Below are 22,229 nucleotides of genomic sequence, written 5' to 3' on the forward strand. Positions count from 1 at the left end.
TTCCTGATGGTTTTTATGTTTGTTTCAGAGCACAACCTTTAAGAGTTTATGGTCATTAATCATTGATATTTACATCACTCATACTTATCTCAGTGTCTGAAACTAAATGTTGCTCAGTTTTTGTAAATCTAGAGTGTCTGAATTTTCTATATATAATTTTTCAAGTAAACAGATATATCTGCTGTTAGACAAATAGCAAATAAGTCATGAAAATTATTTTCTTTACATAGTCTCATGAAGCAGTTATTTTGTAATGTCTCTGTACTGATGAATCTGAAGTTTTTAAAAGTTATCTGGTAGTTTACTAACGCCGACCTTTCTTATGTCCACTAGGCCTTTCACTGACAATCCTGCTCCAGAATGCTTAATGTTAGAAGTCTTTCCTAGATAAGGAATTCTAGACATTCTCCCCAAAGGCCTTCTCCCTAAAAGCTTTTCCCCTTTAATATTTTTCTTAAGTTTTAAAGAATTTTCAAGAACCTCCTATGGAAAGTTTAAGCTTCAATTCTTCTCAGCCCCTCTGAGCCAAAAGTCTTCAGCTAGGAAAAAAATAAAATAAAATCTCCTCTAAAAAAAATTTTGGGTCTTCCCTGGTGGCCCAGTGGTTGAGAGTCCGCCTGCCGATGCAGGAGACACGGGTTCGTGCCCCGGTCCGGGAAGATCCCACATGCCGCGAAGCGGCTAGGCCCGTGAGCCATGGCCGCTGAGCCTGTGCGTCCGGAGCCTGTGCTCCGCAATGGGAGAGGCCACAACAGTTAGAGGCCCGTGTACCACAAAAAGAAAAAAACTTTGACTTTGTTGTTTCACAGGGAAGCACCTAGGGTTCCCAAAATGCACTTGTGCAGTGCTTCCTTAACCTTTTCAATGAACTGCACCTAATGCAGAGAATGAACATATTTGCCTGAACTGGTCTGGGAGTAGACCAAGCACAGAGTTCTTGCAAAGTCTTATGTTTTCCATTAAAAAGTCATGAAAGGGGCTTCCCTGGCGGCGCAGTGGTTGAGAGTCCGCCTGCCGATGCAGGGGACTCGGGTTCGTGCCCTGGTCCGGGAAGATCCCACATGCCGCGGAGCGGCTGGGCCCGTGAGCCATGGCCGCTGGGCCTGCGCGTCCGGAGCCTGTACTCCGCAGCGGGAGAAGCCACAACAGTGAGAGGCCCGCGTACCGCAAAAAAAAAAAGTCATGAAAATGCTGCATTTTACTTCGTAACATATGTTTCAATATCAAAGAAATCATGTTTTCTCTTACTTACTGACTAGAAAAATGGATACTCTTTTAACTTCAAATACCTCTTTCGTACCCCCTGGAAAACACATCCCCAGTTTGAGAAGCACTGCCTAAGTGGTGGGGACATAGGCTGTTTCCCTGAGGGGCCCTGGAGGTTTCTGCTGCTGGGAGAGCTTGCTCATTGTCACCTGGCTCGGTGACCAGGGACAAATGTCGACAAGGAAAGACTGTTTGAATGAACTCAAAATAACACAGTCCCAGGCACTGTTAATTCAGTTCTGCTGGCTATCCTAACGGGTGTAAATGGCCACAAGATTGTTTTAGCTTAAAGCTTGAGGTCGATCACAAGAGGATAGAAATGGGTGCACGGATATATGTCTTGAGTTGGGTCACAAATACAGGAGTGACACCCTGAATGCCTAGTGTTCACCTAATTAGTCTCTAAACATTTTCACTAGAAATTTCTCCACTCCGGCACAGCCAACAGGTTTGAAGCAAGCATTTAGATCAAGCATTATCCTGATATGAACTAGATTTGGTAACAAGAATAGTGCCAAGCATCTGTTCCCATTAATTTCTTGTCAAAACAGTCTCACTGTCACGTAGACATGAGGAAAGTCAACAATTCAACTATTTTCTCTTGGAATTTGAATAGAAAAAAAAAAGCCTTATGTATGTAGAGTATTTTAAGAGTTTTTGGTCATGCTTAATACTCAGCCTTCTGAATCAGGTATTATTTATCAATAAAAGACCAGCGAGGTTAGGAATCTTGTTCAAGTTCACACTGGTCACTGGTGAATAGTAGAACAAGACCTCGTCCACATCCTCTGGCTTCAAGTCCAGCATTCCAATAAACAACAGGAAAATATGTTTAGTTAAGGAGGTTTTTTCTATTAATATTTAAAATTACGTAAATAAAAGCAGAGGTGCATTTATCGTCATGCAGTTTTCTTAAAGCAGCAGTGGATCATGCCAAATGTTAATGACTTGAGATAAATGACACTGACCATCTTTAGCACATATGTTTGCCCATTCGGGATTCTGGTTATAAGGTACACATTCCTGGGTCAAAGAGAAGAATTTATTACTCATGATGTAACATGAATATACATTAGGCAGAGGGCTGAAGGAAGCCACTTGATTTTCTACAAAAAAAAAGAACTTCAGAGCTATTAATACTTCAAAGTTCAAAAATACTGTCTAACAGATTTTGATTGGCATTTCACTATTCATTCATTCAGTAAATACTAGGTGAGCGCCCCTGTATTCTACAGAAGGCATCGTGCTTGGTGTTAGCGTACAGCTCCCAGCCTCCTGGAGCTTATTACTGCCTTGCCCATTTAAAACCAGGCTGAGAAAAAAAAAATTTTTTAATAGTAAATAAAAATTTTTAAAATAAATAAAACCAGGCTGAGGATCATTTGGGTTACTGGAAAGTGTCTCTTCTGAGTACGCAAAAATTGTTCAATTATCAAACCGGGGAAGCATATGACAGGAACAAGTGAAATGCTTTTCCAAAGAACTGTTTTCCTAAGAAATAGATGGATGATATAAATGGAAGACTGGTACATAATTATTTTTGAATCACAGTTTAGATTTACATTTGAGATAAAAAATGGTTAATCTGATTGAGTAAAGTTATGGGTTGTCTTTCCTTATTATCTGATAAATTGAAAAATAATTTTTTAGTTAGATATATTGCTTTTCAAAATAGCCTAATAATAGTCTATCACCAATAACTAGAGCAAAATTTGATGCCAGTTTTAAAAAATCTCTAACAAATTTTATATTTTAATAGTGTGTTGATGGTTATTGGGTGAAAAACAAAACATTTTAATGTTTTTTCTTACTTCTTGTTGACTATAGGCAACATGTTAGCAATGTATCACTATTCTGTTTAGTCTTCTGAATTTCTAAACGAAAGATGTTTAAAATTCAGTAATTAGGGGCTTCCCTGGCTGTCCAGTGGTTAAGACTCTGCACTTACACTTGTTGGGGAACTAAGATCCCGCATGCCGTGCAGTGTGGCCAAAAAAATTTTTTTTAATTTTTTTTAGTAAATAAATAAAATTCAGTAATCAAAAGTTGCTTAACTTGACTCAAGGAATTTATTCACTTAGGTCCATGTGAATTTGAAAATATATTGAGTACTTTTCCACTGCCACTGTCATCACCCAAACAGAACTAAAAAAAGAAAAAGGAGACTCTACAAAATCTAAGTAAAAAAATGCAAACATTCAAAGGCCCATGCCCTAATAAGAAAGAGGAAAGGTCTCAATTCCAACTTGGTGAACATTCTATATTATTGAAGTTACCACTCATTGGAATATAATGCTATTCTTTAGTGGTTCCAATTACCATTTCTTCTACTTGATGTCTTAAAACAGCCTGATTTAATTTCATAAATCTTATTTACCATTGCCATTAATGCATAATCTCTTCCTTATTAAGTCTGAAAGGGTTGTAGCCTATAAATATACATATAAATAAAGGAAGGTGAGGGATTATCTTCAGTAATAAGACAACCCAAGGCCAGCAAAAGATACAAATACCACCAAAACAAAGGAAGAAAGACTAAGAAATATGTCGGTAAACTAAACGTGTTTTTGAGCAGAGAAATTTATATTTGGTACATGTATGTGTATATATATATATATATATATATACATAAAAGAATATATATATATTCTTGTATATAATTTAGACTAAATACTTATTAACATGAAATTTGCAATTGAGACCATACTTTCAACTTTAATCTCTCTCCTGAAGAAATGATTTCTTATTATCTAACAGATGCTTCCATATTTCTGGGATAAAATATTTCATTCAACAAACATGTATTTTCTACCCTATGCCAGAAATTAACTTACGCACAGTTCATTCCCTCAGTTTTACAGTCTAGCAGAGATTTCATATTTAAAGAGATTATATTCCCAAGTGAAATCCAGTTCCACAGGGTGAGCTGGAAATAGTATGGCAATATGTTTGAGTTTGTTGCCTGAGAATTTCTGTTATCCACTTTTATTTTCTCTCAGACTCAAGTTATTTATTTTCATTCCTTAATCTAGAATCTGAATGACCACCGCATAAGCTTTCTAAACATCCATGCATAAAATTATAGTAGCTGTCTGAAAGCTAGTGACAATTTCTTTCAATATAGATATTGCCCACTTCAGCCAAAGGACATATGACTCTGGCAAAAATGATGTTGAAAATAATTGTTTTATACTCCCGTAACTGTTCTGTTTGATTTTTTTTTTAAATCCTAGCCTGTATGCTGTGGGAGAAGCCATCACTACCTGCTGGTGAGGAAAGCTTAATGCCAATCTGAGCAATATAGTTTATCTCCCATCCACTGTGGGTAATGCTGGCAAGGGATGTAGCTGAATAGCGTTTCTTTTACATATTTTTGCTCCATTTCAACCTAAAAAGACTTCAGATTGAATACCAAACTATACAGACTTTCAAAATCAAGACTCAGGGAGATAGACACAAAATAGTGGCAACAGAGGTAAATAACACAGATTCTGGAAGGATGTCAGGAGCCCGCCATCCTGCTTTTTTAGTCTCTATGTTGAATGCCCTCTAGTGGTCAGTTTGAGAGAAAGTGAAATTCTATTTGCCAAGAAAGGATGTGGTAAGGAGGATTTGAAAGAAAGTTCTCTACCGTTTTCCACCTTCTATTACCCGTGCATATAGTCAAAATCATAACTATGTCACAGATATTTTTTTTCAGTGATCATTTCTTGGTTTTCTTTTTCTTATTCCAAAATCTGATAAAATTGTTGCTGCCCTCTGCACAGCACCTTCAAGAGTCCTACTTGCTGCCTCCAAATCAAAACAAAATCACCAGATTAGCTAAATATTTAGCAGTGTCCTAGGCTGCTCTCTGGATACACAGTAGTAAATGCTACTTTGACCTTTCTGCCAGTAGTGAAGAGATAAAGAGAACTCAAAGTGCTGACTTTTTTTTAGAAAAACAAACCTGTGAAGACAAATCTACAGTCTCCATTCTCCTTGAAGACCACAAGTAGAACCTAAAATATCCCTGAATTGACCCTGGTGAGAAAAACAGGTGGTTTCTAAACTTCCAAACCATATCTGTGGGTACTGGCCAGAAATTCTATTACGGCCACTTCTGTCATCTTTAAACCAAGATGCTCCTAACATTCTTTTGCAGCATATGGGTCAGGCTATGATTTTAACCTGCAGATTATACTCACATCATAATGTTTCATTGAAATTAGGAGGATTTTTGTAAAAAACAAACAAACAAACAAACAGATACACAGAAGGTAATCTGTTCTAATATTACCCAAATTACTTATCCAGCGAACTGTTATCACCACAATTAACAAATATGTATATACTATGAAAATCTCACTAAAGAATTTGCAAAATTTTCCTATTTTTTTCAAAGCCAAAGAAACAAAAAAAGGAAAGAAAAACCTGCAACTTACAAAACACTGGATTTGTCATACAATAGCCAAGTTTCAAACTTATGCAATTTTAAAGAGGTATAATATTAAACCATTAAAAATTCAACAGTGAATGTATAAAAAAGGTTTATTAAGCAAATGTAAGGTACCATTAGCACACTGAAGCATTTTTAATAACCTTTCATTTAACTACATAATGACTATGTCTGCTCTTAGCACCTTGCTTTCAATCCGAAAGCTTTTCTGTTTCATATTGTTTCTTGTGTGCCACCTCGCTTGCTTTGTTTTGTTTGAAGAAGTGAGGGTAAGTGGGAGAATGGGCTTAAAGGGGAAAGTTATTGGACAATTTACTAATATTATGTTCTGTGCCCTGGGGTGCAGAGTGGAAACCATTTGTGGAAGTGACTTGATCTTTTCACTCCCTTCCACCTTCTTTTCAAGTTTCATCCTCCTGGTTTGGAAACAGATTCTTTTGATCAAATCTCAGATGGTATCATCCAGATTCTTCATTTCTCTCCTGTCTGCAGTACCCAGTAGCAGTCCTTCCCTAGGATCTGCTTGGATATACAGGACTTCAGTGTCATGTCAAGGGCAGGATCAAATGAGCCATTAGCAATAGCCACTTGGAGCCCAAAGTCAAGACAGAAACCTTAGAGAAGCCTGAGGACAAAGGAACTCTCTGCACCATGTCATAATATGATTTGATCAACAAAGAAACGACACGATGTTTTCTCCTACTGTTAACAAAAGAACAATAATTTTTAAAGTCTCTATTAATTTCTTGAACTTCAAAGGTAAATAACTAGGTTGATGAGAAAGTGGTACCCAACTCACTAAGTTATCACAAGATATCATTCTAAATGCAAACTTCCACTAAAATTTTGTGTGTAACCAATTAGTGTGTGTTTTCAGGGCAGTATACAAAAAGGAAAATACCAATATTACCCTTTTCATCATTTTCAATGGTAACAAACATTTTGATCAGGGAAAACTGATATTACTGTGTTAGTTTTTATATGGTTCTTGGCCAAAACCGTAATGGTGATTTAAACAAAATTTTAGCAAAAGATTATTAGGGGTGGACCAAAGGCCATAATGAAAAATAGTACTTTACTGTGCATCCAATGAGAAGTCATATTTGGATTAAAATTTTTTAAAGTTTTTTATGTAAAACTATCTTTAGATGGTGATTTGAAATTAGTATTTCTCACCTTACTATAGATGAGCTTTTTAAAGACTATTATAAATTAAATGAGGTAGTATATAGTAAAGCACCTAGCACAGTACCTGCAGACAAATAGGAGGATTTTGATTTAAATATTCCAAAAGAAAGCAGCATTCAACTCACATTTCTGTGCTAATTATTTAGTCTTCTAAAATTCTTCTGTGGCTTCCTAAACCGTCAAAATCTTAAATGTGTGTCTGCGTGTAAATGTAGGTTTTTACTCACTGTTACCTTAAAATAGACAGCATTTTATTTGCTAAATTATATATATATATATATATACATTATATATATATATATGCCATGTGGCTTTAAAGACAGATTGACGTTATTTGGATAACGTCCAAATTATTTGCATAAATAACATGCTTTGAACACTGATGTAGTGCAAATTTTGTTTTTACCTGATAGCCTTAGATTTTTAATGTTTAATAGACAAACGTCAGTTTCTTCTAGAGAAAAATCAGTTTCCTATAATTACTAAGACTTCAGAGATATTATACATTTGAAGAGCCTTTACACCATCCTTATTAGCACAAAATTAAATACTTAGTCATTACGTCAATATTAACATACTGCCCCATTTTTTTTGCTTTAAATACATGTAGACCTAAGGATATATTTCACAAAGTAATTCATAACTGAATTTTGTTCCAGGTTTACAGTAATTGGCTGTTTGCCAGATTAAACTCTAAAATGAGAGCAAAAGCTTTCAGTATTAAAAGATTCTTCATTAAATTTTGGTTTTGGAATCTGGAGTAGGGACCGTCATCATTTGTTTTATTTATTTTCTTATGTTCAAATCTTATTGACCAATAAAGGTAACAGAGGAGGAGCGTCATTTTCTATTTCAAGTTATTTAAAATGCCAAGTCACAAAAATTTACCTAGAGCCCTTATTTCCTACGGGTGATGACCAAGGACTATATATAATGCAGCACACCTAGTCCTTACACTAATTAAATGTAACTACTCCAACCAAATCAGGGTGGTCACTGTGTAACCAGGGGATGCAACCAACTCGAACGTTAAAGACAGACTTACTTTGGATAAATCTTCCACTGACTCTGCAAAGGAATTTCCAAGATATGCTAAAATTTCACCTTCAGAGTATCCAGTATTCATCATTGGTAAACTCAAAATAAGACTTTGGTTTTCACAAAGTTTTGTTTGCTTGGTTGGTTGGTTTTTGGTTTTCTTTTTGGTTTTTTGCCTAGTAATTTTATGAAAGCTTTAGTATAACACATTACCTAGTTTGGAGTTTCAGTCAATGTATTATGATGCTTAAAAAAAGAATTCCTGTTCTAAAGCATAATTGCATGACAGTTTAGATCTCATTACTATTTAGTTATAGCTTAATGAATACTGTATTCCTACCTGTTTTCTCAAGAAATAAAGTTCCAAGCTTATTAAATGGTATTCAGATAAAGCATTATGCTGCCCAACCAGCTCACTAAATGTATTTATTACCTGTCTCTACGTAGCTTATGTAAAAACTCAGTGTCGACTGTTCATGTCTGATGCTTTTAAAAGCTACCAGCGTGATTGTCTCATCTTAATGTCAGCACACTGTGTTACGGTATCACGTATGTAAACCATGGTACAAAAGTAACTGTATACTGCTTGCTCAACAGCTAGCCCAAAAACAGTTCTGAGGCAGTGCAATAACGCCTTTAGTTAAAACAGCTCACTATTTGAATCGTTTCGATCTGTGCATTCTTTACCGTAAATACTGAAGTCGTGTTTTTTAACTGTCTTTCCAGGCTCATAATAAAAATCTCTACATCATATCTACATAGTCTAAATATGTCGAGTAATTTAGTGTTAAAAAGTGTTGTCTGTTAATAAACTAAAGAAAAATAGCTGCTGATTTTTCCAGATAAGTGCTTAAGTTATTTCCCATTGCCAATGTAGACCTGCCTTAAGTGGTTTCTTTCACCACAATTTTGTGTAAATAAAAGGAGGAGAGTGTGGTGAAGGCTGACCTGTCTGACATTAGCTCTTTTCACTAGTCAAAGGATACCCGTTCCTCAGAAGTGATGTCTGATTGTCAAGTATACATTATTTTCATTTTTGTCTTCAAAAGCTAAAGTTGGATATCTACAAAATTAACACATATAGACTTTCAAAGACTGTTTTTTGGGGGAAGTGGGTCTAAGAGGGAGGAAGAGGTGGTAAGGAGATGGATGAAAGGAGAGAGAAGGGGAAAGAAAAAAAGAAAACCTAATAGAGAAAGGCAAATCTTCAGATGAGTTAAATAGGGGAAACTGAAGTTTATAATGCACATTGTTTTGAAAAGTTGATTGGCTTTTGGGAAGGTTATAGCGTGTGTGTGTGTGTGTGTGTGTGTATGTGTGTGTGCGTGTGGACATGAGTGTGTTTGGAATCAGGAGGGAAGCCTGAACTATCTTCTGGTTTTGTGGTTAACTAGAGTCATATATCATTAAAAACTAATGTGTCTAACTCCCCAAACTCATTAATTCAATGTTTAATGTTAGAATTATCTTCTGGTTAAACTCAGGACAACTCTGTGAATATTCACAAAGTAATTTTATGAAAACTTATGGTGAAACTATAAAACTATCAGTAATTAATGCACATAAAAAGCCTTGCTGGGAGGGCTTCCCTGGTGGCGCAGTGGTTAAGAGTCCACCTGCCGATGCAGGGGAGGCGGGTTCGTACCCCCGTCCGGGAAGATCCCACGTGCCGCGGAGCGGCTGGGCCCCTGAGCCATGGCCGTTGAGCCTGCGTATCCGGAGCCCGTGCTCCACAACGGGAGAGGCCACAACAGTGAGAGGCCCGCGTACCGCAAAAAAAGCCTTGCTGGGAATAGTCGTGGGTGATTTCCCTATAAAACAGGTTGATAAACAACTTGATTCTTTTTTTCTCAAGTTGTAGAGATTTTAATAGTTTCTATTAAGTCCCTAAAATCTCCCAGATTAAAAACACTCAAAACTATTTTTAAAACCTAAGGAATATTGAGTGTCAGAAATTCAAAGCTAAATAATAGTTCTTAAAATTGCTGTATACGTTAAATAATACAATTTCATATTTCTAAGTTACATATGGTATTAGATTTATAGGGACTGTCGCATGAAGCATCATTCTCTTTTATTAACTTTAATGTTTTAGAGGGTTTTCATACTATCTATGAATGCTCTGAATGCCACAGGGGAAAAGAAGCACAATCAGTATTTTATTTTTGAAGATTTCTCAGTTGGGTTATCCTGTCCCGTCCACACACATAATAGCATTAGCATTTCATCTTATACTATATTGAAATATTTTTAATATAAACTCTCACTAGAAGCCAGAGCTTATGTATGCATAGGTGGTAAGTCTTGTCTAGTCTCATTCATCTGCCTCAACGTACTTTATTTCATTCTATTTGCAAACAAAATGTTTTGATTTCTGTTTTGTAAAGAGGGTACGATGTAGCATACTCGTGTTTGTTCAGCGGTCCGTCGGCACCATTAATACAATGCCTTTCTCTCCCATTTAATGGTGTTTGTATCTGTGTCCCCATGTCTGCTGCATTTTAACTCCATAAAAAGAAAGTGTGATTTTGTATTAGTAGTTTTGCTGATCAAGTCAATATTTCTGCATCAGTCAGCATCCTTATATGCATGTAGTAGTCTGTACAATTGTTCCACATCAAAATACTTGTTTACTTTGTGTCAAAATGTCTATAGAATTGCTGGCATTGTTCTCCATTCCAGTCTGGTAGAGTAAGCAAGATAGAAAATAAATGTGTAAATGAATCATCTGTGTCATTTCAGTTCTCTGCATGAAGCCACCCAACAATCTATGGTTTCTTGACATCTCATTACTGACTATTGAGACAAGAAAGTGTAGGATAAAACTGCTAAGGCTGGGGAAAAAAAAAAGTTGGATCCATTGCCATTGCGTACTCTCCTTTTTAAATGAATCCTTTAGACAGCCTACAGATACATCACTCGGTTTCTATTTTTTAAAAAATTCAATGTGCACCACCTTACCAAAACTCTGGGGTGAGATCATCAAAGAATTTTGAGATAGTCCCCCACTGCCATTCCTAAAACCAATTCAGGAGAGTCCTTGTCGAATAAATCAAGTCTTAACTCCTGACCCCAGGGCCAGCTTCATGGATGGCTGTGTGACCTATGCAGTTACACAGAGGTGCAGGTACTTAGAAGAACCCTGCATTTAATCTATTGCCCTGCTGTCACCATCTTGAAATCCTGAATAATTTTTGAATGAGGAATCCAGTATTTTCATTTTTCGTTAGACTCCATAAATTATATAGCCAGTCCTGCCTGACCAGGGAGGCAAATGATAAGACTGCCAGTTGAGTCAGGCTCTCCAAGGCAAGAGGTGAACAGATAATGAGGAGAGAGGCTTATTTATTTAATTATCTCTTGCATAGCACTTACCACGTGCCAAGTCCTATACATATATCTACTCATTTAATCCTCATAATACTAGTACTATTAACATTCCCATTTTACAGAAGAAGAAATTGAGGCACAGAGAAGTTAAGTAGCTTGCCGACCGTCACACAGCTAGTAAAGCCGGGATTTGAGCCCAGGCAGCTCGGCTGCAGAGTTTGGATGCCTGACCATTTAAGCCAATGCCAGCTCCTGTTTTGCAATGCTGCCTCTCCATCGAAGAAAATTTCCTCATTTTGTTTGTTAATAGAGTGTGGGGGACACGCATTACAGTCCTTACCTGAAAGACCTTTCCTTAATAGTCTAAAAGTTTCAAGGATGATACCTCCTGAGAAATTGCAAGTCTCCACAACAACATTTCCCTGCTCTTAATGCCAAGGACGCTTGCCTGAGTTAAATTATTAAAATGTTGCCATCGTATTTGTGACCCAACACAGCTATGGCTACAGGGTGCCTGGTCTCTGTACACCTAAATCCTGCCCTGAAGACAGAGGGGAAAGGAATGACAAGGAGAACCGGCTGGACTTGGGCTCGATGACACTTTCCTCCATTTGCTCCCTCCCTAACGCAGATACCACCACCATCTTCCTAAAGCAAGAGGGCCCCATCCTGGTTGTCATTTCATTTAAAAGAGGAAGAAGGGCTTCCCTGGTGGCGCAGTGGTTGAGAGTCCACCTGCCGATGCAGGGGACGCGGGTTCGTGCCCCGGTCCGGGAAGATCCCACATGCCACGGAGCGGCTGGGCCTGTGAGTCATGGCCGCGGAGCCTGTGCGGCCGGAGCCTGTGCTCCGCAACGGGAAAGACCACAGCAGTGAGAGACCCGCGTACCCAAAAAAAAAAAAAAAAAAAAAAAAAAAAAAAGAGGAAGAAGCACATAAAAGATGCATTTTTATGGACATAAGAGGTTGGGGCTGGTCCTATAGAGAAATTCAGTGCTGGATTCTGAGAATTAGACAAGAAGCAACGTGTTCACCAATCAATCTGCCAGAGTCCTTCCCTCTGGGCTAAAGTTCAAGGTCCAAAGCTGTGGATAAGGAAACAAGGCTCCCCCAAAGCCTGCTGTACCCACACTCTTCCAGGCTTACCTGTGCCACCCAGGAGCAGTCCTTCCAGTCAAAATGTCCATAGGCTTCTCTGGTCATCCCAGACGGTCGGCAGCCCCCAGGGTAAGGGCCATCTAGTCAGGGAAGGAAATATAAATCTTCTCCCACATAAGCTTCTCCATCTCATCCACCACACTCCACTTCCCAAACTCTACTTTTCTGAAAGTTCAGGAGACACAAGGCTAAGAGAGAAAATAATGAGGAGTAGTCAGGGGAAGAGCCACCCATTCCTAGAATTCCATCTATCTCGCAAGAACCGAAAGAGAAGCAGCCTTCATCTCCTTCCCCTTGTTGACCTCGTTGAATGCTAAATTCTCACCCCTTTGCTATGGTCCCTTCTTTCTGCTCCAGTGCACCCTGTTCAAGCTCCACCCTCAGCCTTAGAAAAATAAATCCTGCAGTGCACGATTTGGGCCACAAAAATGATGGAGGTGGGAGGGGGCATAATAGCATGGCATCTACTCTGAGCCAACTAAAAAATATTTTTTTCCCCCTTCTCCATCTTTTCCCGTGTTCAACCTCATGGAAACAGATGGGTTTAACAGTGTGACTCAGGCGGCTGCGGAATAGCAGAGACAGCGCTGGGGCCAAAACTGAGCATGTTCCCTACTCCAGCTCCAGGGTTTTCATTTCTCAACCCTTATGCCTCCTCTGAAAGTTTTCTAAGATTATAAAGCTCCCTGGAAAGAACTTTAGAGCTCGAATTGCAAAGTGGGCAACAACCCTAATCAGGGCCAAATTGTATGTGGAAGCCTCTGATGCCATTGGCTGAAACGCTGTGACACCTCACCTGACTCTGAATTTTGTCATGCCTCACATGCAGATGAAACCAGCGAGACGCCAGGAAGCATCGGCACAAAGTTTGAAATATCAGAACTCATCACAATGCTCAAGGTTGTAACAAGGCACAGGGTTAATTCTGATCCTATAACTCACAGATAACCTTCAGAGCAGAGACACCATGACCACTCTGGCCAAAGTAAAAAAAAAAAAAAAAGGGAGAGATGAAAGAGGGCTAAAAAATACGGGGGAAGAATCTGAAAAAGAATGGATATATGTATAACTGAATCACTTTGCTGTACTCCTGAAACTAATACAATGTTGTAAATCAACTATACTCCAATAAAAAATAAAAGTTAAAAAAAAAAAGAAAGAAAGAGGCCTGACCTGAGAAACAGCACTATGTATAAGGAAAAAAAACTTTTTTTAATTATACCACCACACTGGAAGACAGGAATAACACCCACGTGATAACGTAAATATTCTGTTGAGTGATTTTTATCATAGTCAATATTCAAGTGTTCAATACATATGGTGCCTTTCTGTACTAGGCACTGTGCTAAGTACCAGAGACCCAAGACTAATAAGAGGGGGTCCCTGCCCCCAAAGAGCTTGCAGACATCATCAGGGTGGGTGACAAACCGCTGGCACCAATGTAGCCATTCCTTCCAACCCCCTGCCCTCCCCCATGTCAACAATTAATCATGCATTCCTTTCCAGTGAGCCAGGATAGAACACCCAAGTCAACCACCACCAGGCATAAGCCCCAAATTACCTCATGCTCCTTTATCACCAGACAGACAAAGACCCTGATGTCTCATTCTACAGTGATGATCATGATAACTGTTATCATGGCAGCAAACATGTTTGGAGAGCCTATTGTGTGCCATGCCCTGTTCTAGAACTTTCTATGCGCTGCCTCCTTCGATTTCATTTCCCTAAAGTGGTTGCTTAACAGAAATTTTATGTGGTCATCACTGAAGACTCATTTAAAAGAAATAGGAATAAATTCCAGTATGAGGAAATTGGATGTCCTTCAGACGAATTTTCCACAAGTGATCGATGTTTCACATTAGCGATAACGAGAGAGCTGGTGAGATCTGCTTCCCAGGATGTCTTCAGAATTAGGATAGATTCTCACACGGCTCTAACGAGAAGTGCAAACCTGTCTGAATGAAGAAAGACAAACCAGATGACCTTTCGGTGCTCTTTTCATTTCCAAGATTCTATCATTTGTGGTGCTCCAGAATCAAATTTATTTTTTTGCTAAAGTCTGTGGTAAATTGTATTCATTAAATTGTCTCCACATCCACTTAGCATAGATGACAAATTGGCAAAGGGAGGGGGAGGCAAGCAATTTGCAAAAACATATTTTTAAACTTCTATTAATCACGTATCTACAAATCTTGTTTGGAGAATTACTCTCAAAAATACGTCAAGGCGGGCTTCCCTGGTGGCACAGTGGTTGGGAATCCACCTGCCAATGCAGGGGACATGGGTTCAAGCCCTGGTCCGGGAAGATCTCACATGCCACGGAGAAACTAAGCCCGTGTGCCACAACTACTGAGCCTACGCTCTAGAGCCCACGTGCCACAACTACCAAAGCCCGCGCTCCTAGAGCACGTGCTCCGCAACAAGAGAAACCACCACAACGAGAAGCCCGCGCACCGCAATGAAGAATAGCAACCAGAGAAAGCCCACGCGCAGCAACGAAGACCCAATGCAGCCAAAAATAAATAAATAAAATAAACAAATTTATTTAAAAAAAAAACCTCAAGGCAAGTGCTAGACATGATGCAAAGGTAAACTCCTGGAAACTCACACAAAGGAATCACTGTAACATGTGTGAATAAGTTAATTTGTGGCAAAATGCCTTATTTTAGGACAAGTGTAATTTCGTGAACATTTACTAATTGTAGAAACCAGCTAATTTCAAAATTCCAATGTTTTAAAAAAGAAAAACAATGAATAACATTAGTAAAATCAATGAATAACAATGAATGACAAGAAGCTAGAAAAGCAGTTTACAAATTATCAAGATCATTATCAAATCAAGAAATACAGCAGGAAAAAAGATATAGAGTTTTCTGCCTTTTCACTGATAGAATTTTCAGTCTTTATTTCTTCCTTTTTCCTTTTGCACGGCCTTTTGGAAAAATCACCAGGGGGACTTCCTTGGTGGCGCAGTGGTTAAGAATCTGCCTGCTGATTCAGGGGACACAGGTTCGAGCCCTGATCCGGGAAGATCCCACATGCCGCGGAGCAACTAAGCCCGTGCACTGCAACTACTGAGCCTGCGCTCTAGAGCCTGAGAGCAACAACTACTGAGCCCATGCGCCACAACTACTGAAGCCCACACACCTAGAGCCTGTGCTCCACAACAAGAGAAGCCACCTCAATGAGAAACCCACGCACCACAATGAAGAGTAGCCCCCGCTCACCACAACTAGAGAAAGCCCACACGCAGCAACAAAGACCCAACGCAGCCAAAAATAATTTAAAAAACAAAAAAAAAGGTGATTGTAATGATATGTCTTGGTCAAGGGTACACAGTTGAGGTTTCAAGTCGTGGTATGGTATTTCCAGTTACTGGTTTAATTGTGCCTGTAGAGTGTTTTCATCCAAGTCATTATAAATAAATTTCATTTAAAAAAAAAGAAAGAAATTGAGCTTTGGAAGCAAGAATACTATTTTAATAATTTAGATAAGGAATGAGGGTCTGAAATACGACCCAACAAGACTCAAAAGGAATGAAAAGAATAAATGGTACTTTAGAGAATTGCATTTCATATGCATTGTGTGCTGTTGTTTCCATTTGGACACTTTGTATCACAAAAAAGGAAAAAAGTTCACATTAGCTTAAAGAATAAAAGGAATCGATTGGTTCAGAATTTGAAAACTCCAGTGCCAGTAATAACTTCAAGTGTGGCCTGTGCCGTGACTCAGGCCATGTGACCACAGCCCAGAAGCTCTGCATCCTGCTGCTCTGCCATCGGTGGGGACAGCTTCATCCCTCATCACCTCACCAAGCTCTAGCAACTCTAGGCTCTCCCCTCATCACTAAATTAGAGCTGCCTCAGTTTCAGGCTTCATGTCCTTGAATAACTTTGTGACTCTCTTTAGGAAAAGTAAGAAAAGCAGGGCTTCCCTGGTGGCGCAGTGGTTGAGAGTCCGCCTGCCAATGCAGGGGACACGGGTTCGTGCCCCGGTCCGAGGGGATCCCACATGCCGCGGAGCGGCTGGGCCCGTGAGCCATGGCTGCTGAGCCTGCGCGTCTGGAGCCTGTGCTCCGCAACGGCAGAGGCCACAACAGTGAGAGGCCCGCGTACCGCAAAAAAAAAAAAAAAAAAGAAAGAAAAGAAAAGAAAAATTACGTGCAAAAGAGAATACGTTTTGATTGCAAAAGGAAATCACAACAAACTACAAATGTTAAAAGCTGACAAATACCAAAATATTACAAAATTAGCAGCATACTTTATTATTGGTTAACTGCCTGATACACGCCTAGTATATCTTCTTTCTACACTTTAGGCTACATAATCTTTGAACATCTCTGCATGTGATGATTTTGTAATATTTTCTTTTCTTTTTTTTAATTTTTGACTGCACCCATGGTCTATGGGATCTTAGTTCCCCAACCAGGGATTGAACCCAGGCCCTCAGCAGTGAGAGTGCGGAGCCCTAACCACTGGACTGCCAGGGAATACCTGTAATATTTTCTGTGGAGAATATAGAAATTAATTTAGTCCTTCTCCTATTGGGATCAATTTTTTAAATTTATTATTATTATTTCCAGCTTATAAAAGACTTTTTTTTCCGTACCATTTCACAACTTCTTTCTGGAAATGCCCCTTTTGCAAATTCCTCCATAGTTTCTTGCGTAGGTAGCACTTCCTATCCCACAGAAAGCACAGTCCTTTGACCCTGCTAGTCACAGGCTCCACTGGCCAGTACTGAAGCAGCTTGTCCTCGGCCACCCCAGCTTTGGTTCACACACCCAAGCAGAGAGTAGAGCAACCTCTTGGTCAGCAACTTCTTCCTGGTGTCATAGGGTCTGCGTGTGCAGCAAGTTCTACCATGACCTGCGTGAATGTGGTTATTACCAGCCCCATGACTACCACCAGTGCTGCAGTAATGTTATGAAACACCCCCAAAATCGTAGCGGCTAAAATTACAAGTATTTATGTTTTTTCACTCATGCGGCCACAGAGGAATTGGGGTGGCTATGACTCAGGCAATGATTCTAGGTTTAGACTGATGCCACATCTATCTCATTCTGGGGCTGAGTGAATAATCAGGGCTCATTATTCTCATGGTGGATGGCAAAGTGAAAGGGGGCTAGCCACACCATGCAAGTGCACTTAGAGCCTCAGGTAGGACAAGCCATACATTAAATTTGTTGTATCATCGGTGAAGGTGGTCGTATGACCAAGCCAAAAATCATCTGAGAAAGAAGATATATTCTGTCCAAGGAAAAATCATGGCAAACACAAGGAGGCAGAGAAGAATCATGAACCACAAACGCCATCTACCAGACTCTTCCCTCTTGGGCACAAATGATTCATTCTTATCCGGCAGGGAAAATATCCTCACTCTCCACCAAGACACTCCAAACTCTGATCCAGTCATTGCATCAGGTCCATAATCTCATGATATTCAGCAGGTCCAGCCGCAGCTCTACTTCATCTGGAGACTGTGAACTAAAAAGCAAGTTACGTGCCCTTGCACATCCATCGTAGAGTAGCAGAACGGGGATAGGATAACTGCAATAAACACTGCCGTTCAGAAAGCGGAAGAATGATAGGCATACAACAAATGCTGGTCCAAAGACATTTTGAAATCCTTTGGGACAATTTTTGCAAGTTCTGTACCGTAGAGATAGGATATACTATTTGATTAGGTTCTGGTCTTCCGCCCTGGGAATACCTCTCTACAGCTCTCCGGTCTCCTCTTTTCCATGAACGTTATTCTACATTTCAAATAAAATCAGTTTTTTTTAGGGAGAATTTTGGATCTCTCTTTCCTTTGGCCTTCCTCCTCCCTGGGGCAAACTCTGAGCCACTGCTCTGGGCACTGGTGAGCTGGTAGCCTCTGGTCTTCTTGGCTTACCTATCCTGGTGTGGAATCTCTGCCCTTCCAAGTATCCTGGGGTGAGGGCTGCCTCACCTGCGGTAGAGACTCCATCCCACGGGTAGGGGCTAGGTGAAGGAACCCCAGACTTCTCAGCCATACTCACCAAGAATTTAGCCTCTTCGACTCAAGTTGAAGATGAGAAATGCTGGTATCATGCCCCTCCTAGTGAGATATGGTTTCCCTTGACTGGGAGCTTGGGAGAGAGGGAGTCCTACATTCTTGGCTGGAGTGGAGCTTCGAGCTGAACTGGCAGGGGAGGGAGGGAGGAAACATGTAATGGTTGACACATCAGAGACTGCCCTTATTCTTAGCAAGTTTCAGTACATTTTCTTGAATAAATGTTTCTTCATTGACTGTATGGACAATTTCCAGAAACTTTAAGTGGTTATTTTAAAATAGTTTCCACCAGCTTTCCTTGAATGGGTCTGTGGAACTGCTTATACTGTCATCCCAGAAACAGCCCCCAAGAATCATTTTACATCTTGAACAATCACAGACTCCTTTAGGCTAATGATACGTATAGCGGCAGAGCTCTCCCTAAATTTTGTCGTGTGTGTGTGTGTGTGTGTGTGTGTGTGTGTGTGTGTGTTTTAGTGTATTCAATTCCAGTCAGCTCTAAGAATATTCTTTGAAAGATGCATCTCTCCATAATTTCAGGTACTTTGGGCATATCTAGCTTTCACAGGACCATGCCCTTGGTCTTATTTCTAGAACCATTTTTTGTCCCGCCAAAAAGACTTTTCAAAAATCTTAACAGAGGGTATGGTGGCCACACTTTAATGTGGTTATTGCACTGACATGGAGTCTTGTAAGCCTTTCTAATTCAAAGAATTTTTCCATTTTATCTTTTATTCCTTGGAGATTAAAAGAATTTCCATTTTTCAACTTTGCATATTTCAGAATTTCTGGGTTCTCTATATCTCTATCAATTCTGCTTGCAAACTAGCTAGCTCTTTTCTGAGCTCATCTCTTTCTTGTGGCACCTTCTCAAATGTGGCTGTTATAAGCAGTTCTTGACAGCAATGTTCTATCTTGACACCTTACCCAGTGCCATGAGTTCATTTGATACATTTTTCTTTCCCGTTATCATATGCAACAGTTTTATCAAATGTTTCTCCACTATATAATATGCGTTACCATTTTTCCAACCTCCTATCTTTGCTGTTCACAGCATGGCCTCATAGCCAGTGCCACATAGAGTGTTAAGGCAGCACCCTAATACTGATACCAACCAATGTACCACTCTTGGTTTGGTTAAGAACATTATGCTACTGGAAAGTATCACAGGAATCAAACAATTTAATAGAGGTATTAGAGCACACACACTGTGGGAAGAGCAAGAGAAGTGAAAGGCAAGAAGATTGCAACCTGACACCAAAGCAAACAGTTCTCACATTTCACCAGGAAACTGTGACAACCCCTGGGTTTCTCTGAGGAAGCTTCCACCAACTCTCTCAGTCTGCAGCAGTGAAATTTATATCCCTGAGAAGAGTGAGAAGCAGCAGTGCTCATCCACAAAGACCTCACAAGAAGGATGACCTCAGGGCTTCCCTGGTGGCTCAGTGGTTGAGAGTCCGCCTTCCGATGCAGGGGACGCGGGTTCGTGCCCCGGTCCGCGAAGATCCCACCTGCCGCAGAGCGGCTGGGCCCGTGAGCCATGGCCGCTGAGCCTGCGCATCCGGAGCCTGTGCTCCACAACGGGAGAGGCCGCAACAGTGAGAGGCCCACGTACAACTGCTAAAAAAAAAAAAAAAAAAAAAAAAAAAAAAAGGATGACCTCTCCTCCCGCCACCTGCTAAATCTCATACAAGTTCCTCTCACTGGCAAGTTCAAACCCAGGACCACACAGGGAAGAAGATTCTGGGAAGTGCAGTTCTTGGTAGAGTAGACCTTGGAAGAGGTGGTTGAAAACAGCCCGTCCAGCACGGAAAGTGAGCCCCAGTCTGGAGCAGCAAGCCATGCCTTTTGTATGTAGCTGGGTCTGCTACTTCCTACCCAAGTCCCTGGAGGAGAACATGAGCCTTGGAAGAAGGAACCGATACCAACTGTGAGGGACCCTGAGGTTTTAGTTTCATGAACTTTGTGATAAAAGAGCCGCTGGGATTCTTGGCCCTTGCCAATAATGAGCTCATAAGCCAAACATTTTAGTGTGTACTCTTAGCATAGCTTAAGCATATCTAATGATGCCACCTACACACACACACACACACACACACACACACACACACACGCGCGCGCGAAAAAAGGTTAATAAAAGCCAAAACATAATTAAATACTGAAAATGATATAGAATGATACTTGGAGAGCTAGAAGAAAACTTAGGGGTCCCCAAACAACTCTCTCATTATGTAGGAATTGAAAATAGAAGAAAATCTTGAAATGAAATAGATATAACAGTATCTAATTGATGAGGCATGGTGGGGTCATGTACAAAACAGTGATTTCACTTCTGAGGTGTAAGTGTTGAGCAGTAGATATGACTTGGCCAGGGTCCTTTTTTTTCTTTTTTTTTGGCTACGCGGGCCTCTCACTGTTGTGGTGTCTCCCGTTGCGGTGCACAGGCTCTGGACGCGCAGGCTCGGCGGCCATGGCTCATGGGCCCAGCCGCTCCGCGGCATGTGGGATCTTCCCGGACCAGGGCACGAACCGGTGTCCTCTGCATCGGCGGGCGGACTCTCAATCACTGCGCTACCAGGGAAACCCGTGGCCAGGGTCATTTTAATAGACACTGGAGGAGGGAAGGGGAAGCGGGTTTTGTGATGCAATGTGAAAATGGAAATTAGCTATTGTGTTCACTTTTTCCCCTCCAAATTATTCCACCCACTAGATTAAATGGAGAGGAAGCAGACATTCTTTAAAGTTCTTAAATGCTCTGGATACCAAAGCAGGAAAGGAGAGCAAGGTTCACGTGAATGAGAGATAATAATCTGGTTGTTGGGAATTCCCTGGCAGTCCAGTGGTTAGGACTCCCCCGCTTCCACTGCCAAGGGCCAGGGTTCAATCCCTCGTCTGGGAAGCAAGATCCCACAAACCGCGCAGCACGGCCAAAAATAATAATAATAATCTGGTTGTTTATAAAAGAGGGAAATAAGGGTTTGCACGTCAGCAGACATGGACCCACAGTAGGCTAATGCCCTAGGTTAATTTTGAACACATGAGAGTCTCCAAACGAAGGGAGCATTTCTGCCCAACACGTTGAGGAAAAAGAAGCAAATCACAATGTACTGAATTCAGAAATAAGCATCTTTCACTTCTGTTCTAGGTTTGGGAACCATTCAGCCCTATTTTTCTCTATGTGAACAAGGGTTTCTCAACCTGTTTACATTCTCGGCCACTGACATGTTTGCTGTGGAGATGCTTCCTGTGATTATAGAACGTTTAATAGCATCCCCAGGTTCAGCCACTAGATGCCAGTAGCGCTCCCCAGTGGTAACAATCAAAAATGTTGCCAGATGGCGCATCTGGGCAATGCCTCCTGGCTTATCTAACTGTGCCTCTAATTGTTCTAGAAAGGACCTACCAAGAGGCAATCATGATTCAGAAATCCTTTCCTTTGGCAGGGCCGCATTTCCCTGGTCAGGAGTAATTACAAATGAGCATATAATCAGGAGCCTCTCCTTAACGCTTGGAGACATTGTAGATTGTGTTGCATTAGCTGCCCAGCAAGATCCTTAAACTCTCTGGCCAAAGTTTTGTTTGTTTGTTTGTTTGTTTGTCTGTTTTGGTCACTAGACTTGTAGGATCTTAGTTCCCTGACCGGGGATTGAACCCAGGCCACAGGCAGTGAAAGCACCGAGTCCTAACCACTGGACTGCCAGGGAATTCCCCAAAGTTGTTCTTGATAAGAGGATAGCCCTGGATAATCTTTTAGCCGTGCAAGGAGGTGTCTGTG

This window comes from Tursiops truncatus, chromosome 17 (genome assembly GCF_011762595.2).
Source record: "Tursiops truncatus isolate mTurTru1 chromosome 17, mTurTru1.mat.Y, whole genome shotgun sequence".
NCBI lineage: Eukaryota > Metazoa > Chordata > Mammalia > Artiodactyla > Delphinidae > Tursiops > Tursiops truncatus.